The following is a 14469-nucleotide window of genomic DNA, read 5'->3' on the forward strand; positions in this document are numbered from 1 at the left end:
GAATGTTACTTCTGCTGTTCTTCTTCTTGGAAGGCCGGGTTTTTTTTTTTTTTTTCTTTCCAAAACCTAGGGTTTCTGGAGAATCTGTTCCATCTGAAAGAAAATGAGAATTAGAGAGATGTGCTTAGTCAAATCAGTGATTGCTGGGGTGAATCCATGGCCTGAAATTCCCTTATTGGGAAGATGGCCTTGGAATGTGTGAATTTGATTCAGGAGGCAGTTAACAATCAGGGATAGTGAAATATCATGGCAACTGAGTTGAACAGCATGGGAATAACTCAGAAGAAAAAAGCGGTGATAGCAAGGAAAGCATCATCCAGAAAGCAAATCCATGAGTACATGCACAAGCAATAGGAGAGAGGTGTTGCCAATTAGAACAGGAAATTTATAAGGGAGAAGAAAAGCAAGTCACAGGAGTTATGGTTGAGAAAGCAAAGACCCTGTGTTATAAAAAAGTGTTACATTTCTTTGAAGACACTTGTAAGCCTTCTGTAATAAAAGAAAAGAAGGCATAGAAAGAGGAAGAGTTATCTGATAAAAGATGGGGGAATGAACCAATGACTTTGTCATATCCAATTTGTGACATTTCCTTTTCTTGAGAAGGGCTTGGGAGGTCAAAGGTAAGTTCAAATTGTATAATATATTTGCTACTAGGTTAAAGTATCTTGAACCTTTTAATAATGTTATTCAGTCATCCATGAAAATTTGATTCTTACACAAATGATTATTCATGTTACAAGCTGATGTTTAAGGGTCCTAACAAAGCAATGATTATACAAACTCATCCTTTACCCTGTAGCCCTTGTTATCTGTTTGGTCCAGGCTCTTATTGTCTCTATTGGGGATACTGAATCTGTGGTCCATAGATATGCAGAGGTATGTGAATTTATCTTGTTTTTTAAGGAAAATAGCCATGGTAACTAATTTATTACAAACATTTTTTGATACTTTCACCAAATTAGCAACTTTGAAAATTGTCTTACCTGGATATTTGTTAGTGAAGGAGACACAGGCACTGGAATCGAGATTCTTGCTAAGTTTGCCTGTCCTTGAAGAGCTTGTGGATCTACTTTACCATATGGTCTCTGAAAATATGATGATATCCAGTGTATGTGAAGGATATTTCCAAAATGATTTGGTTCATAAAACTGTCAGTTGATTTCATATGTCTAATTGAAATGTTTTCCATCTAAAATAGGGCAATTTACAGAAGTGTCTCTCTGGTTTATTTACATTGCATATTCCCATAAAGCAGCAGGTTTGCAATAAAGCATTTGACACCCCCATGGTATTTTGGAAAAACAATATACAATCTGGCACGAGTTAGCACCAGTGTGAAATGGCAGGCTGGGGGGATATCTTAAACAGCAGCAACTTTCAAGACTAAATGAAGTGTCATCTTAAGGAGTCTTCTGTTAATGCAATTTAAATTACTCACCTGAAATTAATATTCTGCTGAGGGAAATAAAGCAATTTAAAGGACCACATAATTTCTGATCACTTTAATGACATTATGTGGTCATGGACTGCTCCCTTATCTAATATAGTAACATTCTAGTTTCTTTTTAACACTAAACACATTTTCCATTTTAATTACTTGGCTTCTGGAAAAAAAAATAGATCCACTCCATTCCCTGCAATTGGTTAACATTTTGAGATTTATGCTTCACTTCATTAGAATTAGGTAAACATGACCTTGACATACTTATTATCCTACCTAATATTTATTCCTATAGAGGAAAGTGGAAATCAAAGAACTGTGGCCTATTGTGTGAATTCTCCAAGCCTTTTAAGCCTGTACAAGGCCAATTTCACTTTTTTTTCCCCTTTCTACCTAGAGGCAGTTTGAAAAGTGCACCATTTTCCCTCTTACCATTTTGGCATATGAAAATGCTAAAGGAAGAAAGTTTTTATAATTAACTGCCTATCTTGTGATGAAAGAAGAAATGCTGGATTTTTTCTAGATGAGGGAGACATTTGAGGTTTCTAGGTTTCTAGGATGTTGGGTTGACTGGATGAGATAATGGAAGGACAAATGTGTTGACTGTTCATGATGCTGGAATTGGTATTGTATCAGAGTAAGGATTAAAACAAAAAGGTCTTATTTTCCAGTTGAATAAGAAAGGGTGAAACATGACAAAATACATTTTGTCTAGTGAGTATCCTCATTTATTATTTTTTTTTAACATTCTTTGCTTTTAGCCCCATGATTATGAAAGGCTCTGTGCCCTCAGGCAGGAAGAAAAGGCTACTAGGCTGTTGAATCCTGGTAGTGGTTTTCAGTGTTGGTATGTGAGAGCTTCTTCTTGCTCCAGTGCCCAAACTGCACCTAAGAACAATTAAATCAGAAACTGTGAGGGTGGGATCCAGCTTTTTTATATGTATGTTAATGCTCCACAAGTGATTACAGTGAGAATGACTATGGTATAGATATTCTTCTGAGGTCAAAGGCATTTGTGTTGGCATCATTTTTTATGAATAGTTCAATTACCTGTTTAATCTAACTTTTGATTTCTAGTTTGAAGAGAACAGAGGAAATTCCATTAATTTAGATTTGGTGAAAATGACAGTGAAATTCTCTGGGGGATGGACTGGCTTCAATTTTTTTTTTAGTTTTTTTAGTTCAATTTTTTAGGTTTCTAACAGTGACTAGCATATAGTAGTTTATTGATGAATATTTCCCAAATAGAAGCTTAGTTTGCAACTTAAGTTTATTTTGATGGAAATTATTGTCGTTCAGAGAGCTTGTTAATGGAGCATGTAAAAATGTTTAGGAAGAGTATCCTTCTCATTTAGTATGCTACCACCTATGGTGAGTCAATAAACTTCAGTAAAAACAATATAGAAATATTTTTCCCCAAATAGCGTCATCATTGGTAGATGATAAATCTTCCTTAAGTCACTTGAATAGAATTAACTTTTGCATTTGGAAATTGTGTTCAAAATTAATCCATAATCTAAGCTTTTAGTAGACAATGGTCATGTGACTGACTGAATGAATGAGTGACTTGACAATACTGCGGGGAATATTTTTCTGGACACTATAATTTTATTATGTACAAGGTTTATACATTGAGCCATTTATTTATTTATTTTTTTTTAAATTTTTTTTTTTCAATGTTTATTTATTTTTGGGACAGAGAGAGACAGAGCATGAACGGGGGAGGGGCAGAGAGAGAGGGAGACACAGAATCGGAAACAGGCTCCAGGCTCTGAGCCATCAGCCCAGAGCCCGACGCGGGGCTCGAACTCCCAGACCGCGAGATCGTGACCTGGCTGAAGTCGGACGCTTAACCGACTGCGCCACCCAGGCGCCCCTACATTGAGCCATTTAATAAGTGAATATATATCAGCCTATATATCTCAGGTGAAAATAATTTCTAGGCATGTGAAATATACCCTTATAACAGGATGTGGCTTTTTCCTTCAATTTGTTCTGTCTCTTCATCCATCTGCCCATCCCTCTACCCATCCATCCACACACTTACCCATTTATATACCTATTTATTATTACCAGGGATTTTTCCTTCACCTTTTTATCTATATTTCTGCTGCATTTTACTTTAATCTTATTCATTAGATGGGATCTTGGAATTATCTAACCAAGGATATCCCGGGTTCCTACCACATGAAGATTTCTGTAAAACAGAATACATAAGATATAAATACAGCACATGTTTTGATAATTTTTATGATGCCATTGTCAGTATATATTGGATAAAATTAGTAGGAACTATTAAATATTACCACTGTACATGAATACATCAAGTCAGTAAAGATTTTTTTCTCCTAAGATTTAACAGAGGGATTTAAGTTATTTTTTAAATTAAACTTTAATTTTTACTTATATATTTATTTTTATTTATTTTTGAGAAAGAGAGACACAGCACAAGTGGGGGAGGGGCAGAGAGAGACACACAGAATCAGAAGCAGGCTCCATCCTCTGAGCTGTCAGCACAGAGCCTGAGGCGGTACTCAAACTCAGGAACCATGAAATCATGTCCTGAGCAGAAGTCGTAGGCTCAACTGACTGAGCCACTCAGGTGCCCCTAAAATTAAAACTTTAAAGAACAATGTTCAAATCATAATGAAACATAGGGAAAATAATATTACAGACACTTATTTATATACTACTGAAATTAAACATATATTGACAGTTTGTCCCTATTTGCTTCCTCATTTCTCCTTCCTTTTTCTTCCTCTCCTGCCTCCCTCTCTCTGCTCTAGTCTTCCCTCTTCACCTTCCCCCTCTTTTTCCTCTCTCTTTCCTTTTCTTCCTCCTCCTCTTTTTCTTCTTTATCATCATCACCACCAGTCTTGATAAAAACATTGCAACCCATAGCTAAAGCTTCATACATTCTCTTTCGCTCCTTCCTTTTTCCATAGGGGTCATGATACTTCTGAAGTTGATGTATATCATTCCCATGCATGTTTTCTACTGTTTACAAATGCATGTATATGTGAATGAAGTAGATTTTATTGTTTGGGTATTTAAAAATACATAGAAATACATTTGTTTTGCATTACTCTTATATTGGGTTTTGAAATTTATTCTTGATATACTTATTCACTCAAATGGTTGCATAATAGTCCATTCTCTCTATAATTTACAATTATTTTATTCATTCCCTAATGGGGAGCTCTTAGGATAAGAAATAAACATGGAAAGCTTACATGAAGGTGATATTTGTATTAAATCCTGAAAGAGGTATGTAGGTATTTTCCAGAGAGATACAAACATTCCAGGAAGAAAGACAAACAGAGGCTTAGAGCTGAGTCCCGGTGAGCTTTAAACAGCACATGACAGATGTGGATGACTTTCATCATTATAGGCTCCTATTAAAAAAATGACTGGTAGCATTGACATGTAGCTTCAAAATAATGTTAAAAATATTTAGGGGTGCCTGGGTGTCTCAGGCAGGTTGAATGTCTGACTTTAGCTCAGGTCATGATCTCACTGCTTATGAGTTCAAGTCCCGCATTGGGCTCTGTGTTGACAGCTCAGAGCCTGGATCCTGCTTCAGATTCTGTCTCTCCCTCTCTGTCTCTCTCTCTCTGCTCTTCCCCACTTATGCTCTGTCTCTGTCTCTCTCTTTCAAAAATAAACATTAAAAAATTTTTTAAATAAAAAAATTATTTGAAGAATAGCTCAATTGAAATGTTCTTGGAATTAATTTTTAATCATCTCAATCTTGTATGAGTGACAGTAAAGCCATGATACCGTGGATACCAAGATACCAGTGTTATGTTTTGTTTCTCCTCACTTTTAATGAGAAAAAGAAATTTGACTTTCTCATAACTATTTGTGCAGTATATTTTTATTGAAGTATGGTTGACACATATCCTATTAATTTCAGCTGTGCATGATAGTGATTTGATATTTTTATATGTTACGAAATGATCCCCACAATAAGTCTAGTTACCACCATCTGTCACCATACAAATTTATTACAATATTAGTGATTATATTCTATGTGCTATATATTATGTCCCCATGACTTATTTATCTTATAAGTGGAAGTTTGTACCTCTTAATCCCTTTCACCTATTTTGCAAGCCCACCCATGCTTCCCAAACCATTCCCCCTCTGGTAACCAAATTTTTTTCCTATATCTATCAGTCCGTTTCTGTTTTGACTATCTGTTTTGTTTTTTAGATTCCATATATAGGTGAAATCATGTGGTATTTGTCTTTCTTGGTCTGACTTCTTTCACTTAGCATGATATCCTCCAGCTCCACCCATGTTACTGCAGATGGCAAGATTTCATTATTTTTTATGACTGAGTAATATTTGATTTTATATATACACATACATGTACATATACATACACACACCACATCTTCTTTATACTTTCATCTATGATGGATGCTTGGGCTGCTTCCATAATTTGGCTATTGTAAATAATGCTGCAATAAACATAGGGGTGCATATATCCCTTCAAATTAGTGTTTCTGTATTCTTTGGGTAAATACTTAGTAGTGGAATTACTCGATCATATGATAGTTCTTTTTTTAATTTTGTGAGGAACCACCATACTGTTTTCCATAGTGACTACATCAGTTTATATTCCCACCAATGGTTTATGAAGGTTCCCTTTTCTTAATATCCTTACTAACACTTGTTATTTTTTGTCTTTTGGTAGTAGCCAGTTATTGCACCTGCCAAGTATGTGTTTATGTCTCATTGTGGCTTTCATTTGCATTTTTCTGATGATTAGGGATGCTGAACATCTTTTCATATGCCTTTTGGCTCTCTTTATGTCTTTGGAAAAAGTCTGTTCAAGCTATCTGTCCATTTTTTTTAATCAGGTTTTTTTTTTATATTAAGTTGTAAGTTCTCTATGTATTTTTGATATTAACTTCTTATCAAATGTATGATTTGCAAATACCTTCTCCTATTCAGTAGGTTGACTTTTTGTTTTGTTGATAGTTTCCTTCACTGTGGAAAAGTTTGTTAGTTTGATATAATCCCTTTTGTTTATTGTAGCTTTTGTTGCTCTTGCCTGAGGAGACTAATCCAAAAAAATATTGCTAAGACTAATGTCAAAGAGCTTACTGTCTATGTTTTCTCTAACAGTTTTATGGTTTGAGGTCTTCATGTCTTTAATCCATTTTGTACATGGTGTAAGATAGTGGTCCAGTTTCATTCTTTTCCATGTAGCTGCTCAGCTTTAACAAGATTTATTGAAGAGACTGACTTCTTTCTGTTGTATGTTTTGACTCTTTGTCATAGATTAATTGACCATATATGCATGAGTTTATTTTTGGTCAATTTTTCTAATGAATTGATTCCATTGATCCATTTGTGTGTTTTTGTGCCAGTACCATACTGTTTTAATTACTGTAGCTTTGTAGTATAGTTTGAAATCAGGAAGAGTGACACTTCTCACTTTGTTTTTTCTTCTCAAGATTGCTTTGCTGTTCAATGTATTTTGTGGTTCCATACAGATTTTAGGATTCTTTGTTCTAGTTCTGTGAAAAATGCCATTGGTATTTTGATGGGGATTATATTGCATCTGTAAATTCCTTTGGGCAGTACGGATATTTTAACATTAATTCTTCCAATCCATGATGATATTACTAGATGTTTTATTATTTTTGGTGCAGTTGTAAATGGGATTGCTTTCTTTCTCTTTTCTGTTGCTTTATTATTAGTGTATAGAAATGCAGTGGATTTCTGTATGTTGATTTTGTATCCTGTTACCATACTAAATTCATTTAGTAGTCCTAGTAGTTTTTTTTTTTTTTTTTTTGGTGGAGTTATAGGGTTCTTTATATATATTCTCATCTCATCTGCAAGTAGTGGCAGATTTCCTTCTTTTTTTTACCATTTATATACCTTTTATTTCTTTTTCTTGCCTAATTACTATGTCTATGGCTTCCAATACTATGTTGGATATAAGTTGCAAGAATGGACATCCTTGTTCTATTCCTAAACTTAAAGGAAAAGCTTTCATTTTTTACCATTGAGTATGATGTTAGCTGTGGGTTTTTCATATATGGCTTTTAGTATGCTGAGGTACTTCCTTCTATACCTACTTTGTTGAAAGTTTTCTTTTTAAATCATAAATGGATGTTGAATTATATCATTGGCTTTTTCTGCATCTATTGAAATAGTCATAATTTTTATCCTTTGCTTTGTTAATGTGGTGTATCAAGTTGGTTGATTTGTGGATGTTGAAGTATCCTTGTATCCCTAGAGTAAATCCCACTTGATCATAGTGAATGATTCTTTTACTACATTGTTGAATTTGGTTTCCTGATATTTTGTTGAAGTTTTTGCATCTGCATTCATCAGGGATATCAGCTGTAATTATCTTTTTTTTTTTTTTTTTAGTGTCTTTGTCTGATTTTGATGTAAGTGTAATCTGGTTTTATAAAATGAATTTGGAACATTCCTTCCTCTTCAATTTTTGGGCATAATTTGAGAAAGAAAAGTAGTAACTCTTCTATAAATATTTGGGAGATTTCATCTGTGAAGTCATCTGGTCATGGACTTTTATTTTTTGGAAGTTTTAAAATTACTGATTCAATTTCATTTCTTGTCATTGATTTATTTGGATTTTCTAGCTTCCTGCCTCAATCTTATATATGGCTTATATATATAATGGATATATATATCCATTTCTTCTAGTTTTTCCAATTTGTTGGCATGTAATTATTTATAGTAGTCTTTTTGATCCTTTATATTTCTGTGATGTTAGTTGTGACATTTGTTTCATTTTGGATTTTGTTTATTTGGGCCCTCTCTTTTTCTTGATAAGTCTGTCTAGAGGTTTATTTTGTTTATCTTTTCAAAGAACCAGCTTTTAGTCTCATTGATCTTTTTTCTATTATTTGTTTAATCTCTTTCATTTATTTCTTCTTTGATCTTTATTATTTCCTTCCTTTCACTAACTTTGGGTTTGTTTATTCTTTTTCCGGTTCTTTTAGGTGTAAAGTTAAACTCTTTATTTGGGATTTTTCTTGCTTCTTGAAGTAGACCTGTATTGCTATGAACTTCTCTCTTAGAATTACTTTTCCTGCATCCCACAGATTTTGGAAAGTTGTGTTTCCATTTGCATTTGTCTCAAGGTATTTTTTATTTCCTCTGATTTCTTCATTGACCCATTGAAGTTTAGTAACATGTTGTTCAGTCCCCCTGTGTTTGTTGTGGTTTTTTTTTTCCTGATTTTCTTCTTGTAATTGATTTCTAGTTTCATATCTTTGTAGTTGGAAAAGATGCTTGATATGATTTCAGTCTTCTTAAATTTACTGAGACTTGTTTTGTGGCCTAACTTATGATCTATCCTAGAGAATGTTCTAAGTGTACTTGAAAGAATGTGTATTCTTCAGTTTGGGATGGAATGTTTTGTATATATTTATTAAGTCCGTCTGTTTCCTTATTGATTTTCTGTCTGAATGACCTAACCATTGATATAAGTGTGGTATAAACTTCCCTGCTCTTATTGTATTTTCAATTTATTTCTTTATATCTTTTAATAATTGCTTTATTTCAGAGCTCCTGTGTTGTGTGTATACATATTTATGAGTGCTAGATCTTCTTGTTTGATCTTTTTGTTATGTAATGCTCTCCTTTGTCTTGTGCTACAGTCTATTTTAAAGTCTGTTTTGTCTGATAAGAGTATTGTTTCTCCAGTTCCCTTTTTGTTTCTATTTGCATGGAATAATTTTTTTCATGTCTTCACTTTTAGTCTGTGTATACCTTTAGATATGAAGTGAGTCTCTTGTAGGCAGCAAATAGATAAGCCTTTTTTTTTTTTTTTTTTTTTTTTTTTAAATTTCTTCAGCCACCCAATGTCTCCTGATGGGAGTATTTGGTCTGTTTATATATAAAGTACTTACTGATAGGAATGTACTTACTGGCATTTTGTTAACTGTTCTTTTAATTCTTTTTTGTTCCTTTCTTCTACTCTTGGTCTCTTCTCTTCTGGTTTGATGGTTTTCTTTACTGTTATGTTTGGGTTCCTTTCTCTATTTTTTGTGTATTGTAGGTTTAGTTTGTGGTTACCATTAAGTTCACATCTATCAACCTATGTATGTAACAGTCTACCTCAAGCCAACAGTGACTTAAGTTTGACTGCATTCTAAAAGCACTACAGCTTTATTCTCCTCCACATTTTATGTTTGTGATGTCATATTTTACATCTTTTAATTTTGGGTATCCCTAACTACTTATTGTAGTTAGTTGATTTTAACATTTTTGTCTTTTAACCTTCGTTCTAGTTTTTTAATTAGCCAATCCACTGCCTTTATTAAACATTTGCCTTTACCAGTGGGATTTTATCTATTTCCTTATTTTTAGTTAGGGACTTTTCTTTATGCTTAAAGAAAATGCTTTAACATTTTTTGTAAGGCCAGTTTAGTGGGATGATGTAGTCCGTTAGTTTTTGCATGTTTGAGAAACTCTGTCTCTCCTTTAATTCTGAATAATAACCTTGACAGGTAGAGTATTCTTGGTGTTAAGTTTTTGCCTTTTAGCACTTTAAATATATCCTGCCACTCCTTTCTGGTCTGAAAAAAAATTGCTGAAAAATTAGCTCATAGGCTATGGGATATCCCTTGGGTGTGACTGTCTCTTGTTGCCTTTAAGATTCTTTCTTTATCTTTCTTTTTTTTGCCATTTTAATTATAATGTCTTTGTGCAGATCTCTTTAGGTTCATCTTATTCAGGATTCTGTGCTACCTGGACATGATATTTGTTTCCTTCCCCAGATTAGGAACGTTGGCATGCTTGATGTTGTCCCAGAGGTCACTTCACCTGTCCTCAATTTTAAAAATTGTTTTTTTTTTTCTTTTTGATGTTCTGATTGGGTTATTTCCACTATTCTGGTATCCAGATAACTGATTCATTCTGTAATATCTAATCTGGTATTGATTCCTTCCAGTGTGTTTTTCATTTCAGTTTTTATATTCTTCAGCTCTGATTGTTTTTTCTTATTTTTAAGCTCCTGTTGAGGTTCTTACTATGTTCATCTATTTTATTCCCAAGTTCAGTAAGCATCTTTTATGACTCTAACTTTGAACTATTTACCAGGAAATTACTCTTTTTTCATCATGTTTTTTCCCCCCTGTTATATCTTATTCTTTCATTTGGAACATATTCCTCTATATCTTAATTTTGTTTGACTTTTTGTGTTTCTATGACTCAAGTAGAACAATCTCCTCTTCTGGTTTTGAAATGGTGGCCTTGTGTAGGAGCATCCCTTGTGTAGACTGCATGTGCCTGGGAGCTTTTGCAGAACAGTTGGAGCTAGAGCAAGCAATAGCCAGGGGTCTTAGAATAAACCATGCCATCACCTCCAAGGCTGGATAGCTGCTTCTGGAGCAGGTGTAGGTTGGGCTATGAAGGGGGTCCCAGGTGTGCAACCCTTGGTTGCCTTGGTGGGGTAGCTGGATTGTGTGCAGCCTGTTGGGGTCCTGGGGCACACCACACCATAGATATGTTGGTAGGACTTCTGAATCAGGTGCAAGCCAGGGTATTTCCAGGCACATGGCACCTAGGCTGCCTTGGTAGGATGGCTGGATTGGGCAGAGGCTGGTGGTAGTAGTGGGAGGGGGTGTCCTAGAACACAACCAAGTTCACAAAATATGTTATATACTATTTTTGTGTGTATTGTAAAGAATTTTAACTTGTATGAATTAATTTACTGTACAGAGTGAAATTGCCATTTAAAATTTTGTATTTGAAAACAGTAAAGTTTCTTTACTACCATTCAATAGACAAGAGAGCAAAAATAAGACTAAACTGATAACATTTGAATTCTGTCATTATGAGCATATGTAATTAAACATTTTAAAAAACCACCAAGCTTGGCACAAAAACAGACACATAGACCAATGGAATAGAATAGAAACCCCAGAACTAGACCCACAAACGTATGGCCAACTCATCTTTGACAAAGCAAGAAAGAACATCCAATGGAAAAAAGACAGCCTCTTTAACAAATGGTGCTGGGAGAACTGGACAGCAACATGCAGAAGGTTGAAACTAGACCACTTTCTCACACCATTCACAAAAATAAACTCAAAATGGATAAAGGACCTAAATGTGAGACAGGAAACCATCAAAACCTTAGAGGAGAAAGCAGGAAAAGACCTCTCTGACCTCAGCCGTAGCAATCTCTTACTCGACACGTCCCCAAAGGCAAGGGAATTAAAAGCAAAAGTGAATTACTGGGATCTTATGAAGATAAAAAGCTTCTGCACAGCAAAGGAAACAACCAACAAAACTAAAAGGCAACCAACGGAATGGGAAAAGATATTTGCAAATGACATATCGGACAAAGGGCTAGTATCCAAAATCTATAAAGAGCTCACCAAACTCCACACCCGAAAAACAAATAACCCAGTGAAGAAATGGGCAGAAAACATGAATAGACACTTCTCTAAAGAAGACATCCGGATGGCCAACAGGCACATGAAAAGATGTTCAGCGTCGCTCCTTATCAGGGAAATACAAATCAAAACCACACTCAGGTATCACCTCACGCCAGTCAGAGTGGCCAAAATGAACAAATCAGGAGACTATAGATGCTGGAGAGGATGTGGAGAAATGGGAACCCTCTTGCACTGTTGGTGGGAATGCAAATTGGTGCAGCCGCTCTGGAAAGCAGTGTGGAGGTTCCTCAGAAAATTAAAAATAGACCTACCCTATGATCCAGCAATAGCACTGCTAGGAATTTATCCAAGGGATACAGGAGTACTGATGCATAGGGCCACTTGTACCCCAACGTTCATAGCAGCACTCTCAACAATAGCCAAATTATGGAAAGAGCCTAAATGTCCATCAACTGATGAATGGATAAAGAAATTGTGGTTTATATACACAATGGAATATTATGTGGCAATGAGAAAAAATGAAATATGGCCTTTTGTAGCAACGTGGATGGAACTGGAGAGTGTGATGTTAAGTGAAATAAGCCATACAGAGAAAGACAGATACCATATGGTTTCACTCTTATGTGGATCCTGAGAAACTTAACAGGAACCCGTGGGGGAGGGGAAGGAAAAAAAAAAAAAAGAGGTTAGAATGGGAGAGAGCCAAAGCATAAGAGACTGTTAAAAACTGAGAACAAACTGAGGGTTGATGGGGGGTGGGAGGGAGGAGAGGGTGGGTGATGGGTATTGAGGAGGGCACCTTTTGGGATGAGCACTGGGTGTTGTATGGAAACCAATTTGTCAATAAATTTCATAAAAAAAAAAAAAGAAATGCAATAAGGTAAAAAAAAAAAAAACCACCAAGCTGATAATGGGAAGTCCATAATCTTAAAAGATTAGTCCAAAGAGATGAGTTCAATTCATTGAAATGTTATCATAGCATGGGTTAATGATGTGCATGTTTTTATACACTACTAAAAAGGATTGTTATTGCTCAGTGTGTTGTAATAGTCATTTCCTATTTTTAAATTTTATTTTCTTTCTTTGAAAAAAGTGATTGCTGAAATCTTCCATACTAGTAATTATCCCTTGCTCAACCTCATTACTGGATGGAATAAAATAAATCATAGGCTTGATTTTCAAAGGAAAAGTTTGGTTAACCTTCCTAAAGGTTCATGTGATTTACATATATATTGTCTCATCAGGTTATTTAAGATTTAATAAGAGCACAACACATGCTTAACTCATTACTAGAAATTTTGAAGAACATTTACGACAGGCACATATCAGACAAAGACTAATGGTTTGCTAAATTTTCATTCTGTATTTAATTTAGGAGCTTAAAAATGCTGAAATATTGTTTTAGACATTGACTTTTCAGGGATGAGCATTGGAAATGAGTGCAAATAGATTCTGGATTTACAACAGTTTTATTCTGATATTCATTCAGTGTTTCCAGTTAGATTTTTATCCTTCTTTAATTACAAAAATTTTATTTTGAATTATCCTACATTGTGATCCTGTTAGAAACTCCTCACTAGGTTCACTAAGAAAGATCTGCAGACATTTCTGTATTAAATTCCCATGGCTGATGCAACAAAGTACCACAAGCTGGGTAACTTAGAACAACAGACATCTATTGTCTAGTTCTAGGAGCTGGAAGTCCTAAATCCTAAGTTATTAGCAGACCATGTTCTCTCTACAATCTGTAGGAGAATCATTTCTTTCCTGTTCCTAGATTCTGGTGGTTTTCTGGCAATCTTTGGTGTTCCTTGGCTTGTAGATGCATCATTCTAATTCTTCATCTTCCCATGGCAGTCTTCCCATGTCTCTGTCTTTTCACATGGTATTCTTTTTTTTTTTTTTTTAAAGAACTCTAGTCATATTGAATTGGGCCCATCCCACTCCAGTATGACCTCGTCTTAACTTATTACATCTGTAATTATTCTGTTTCAAAGAATAGTCATAACATTCAAAGTAGGTCATAACTCCTACTGGGAGTTAGGATTTCAGCATATGAATTTTGAGGGGGACACAGTTCAACCCATGTCAATCTCCTATTCAGGTAAAAACCTGAGCATGTGTCTTATTTCCAGATGAACTTAGTCCAGGATAATACTGCCAGCCAGCAATGATTATGCAAAAACTTTGCCTTTCTGGTGAAAAATGGCAGTCACTACAAATATATCAAAACTTGAGCTGTTTCTTCCTGCTTTCAGGAAGCAGACATCATTGTTTGTCTAATATTGTTATTCTGTATGTGGACAATTCATTCATTTGTGCATCCAGAAGTGGTCAACATCAAAGTCTGGACTGGCTGACAGGACATTTGCTTCTCACTAAGCATAACCTGTAACCATTTAAAAACTTGTTTTTTTTTCCCTAGATATAAAATATTAGCATTTATTAGAAAAGAAACTATATAGGTCTTTATTTCTAGAATCTCATCTAATTGTGTTGTAGAAGATTTTAGTTATTAGAAGCATCTATTAGATTTAGAATATAATAACATTGGTCTTATGTGGCTGGCAATTACCAAAATAGGCTCAGTCTGTGTGCAAAGACCGAGTTTATCTGGCCCATGGTTTG

The sequence above is a fragment of the Prionailurus viverrinus genome, chromosome B2 (assembly GCF_022837055.1).
Source record: "Prionailurus viverrinus isolate Anna chromosome B2, UM_Priviv_1.0, whole genome shotgun sequence".
NCBI classification, from domain to species: Eukaryota; Metazoa; Chordata; class Mammalia; order Carnivora; family Felidae; genus Prionailurus; species Prionailurus viverrinus.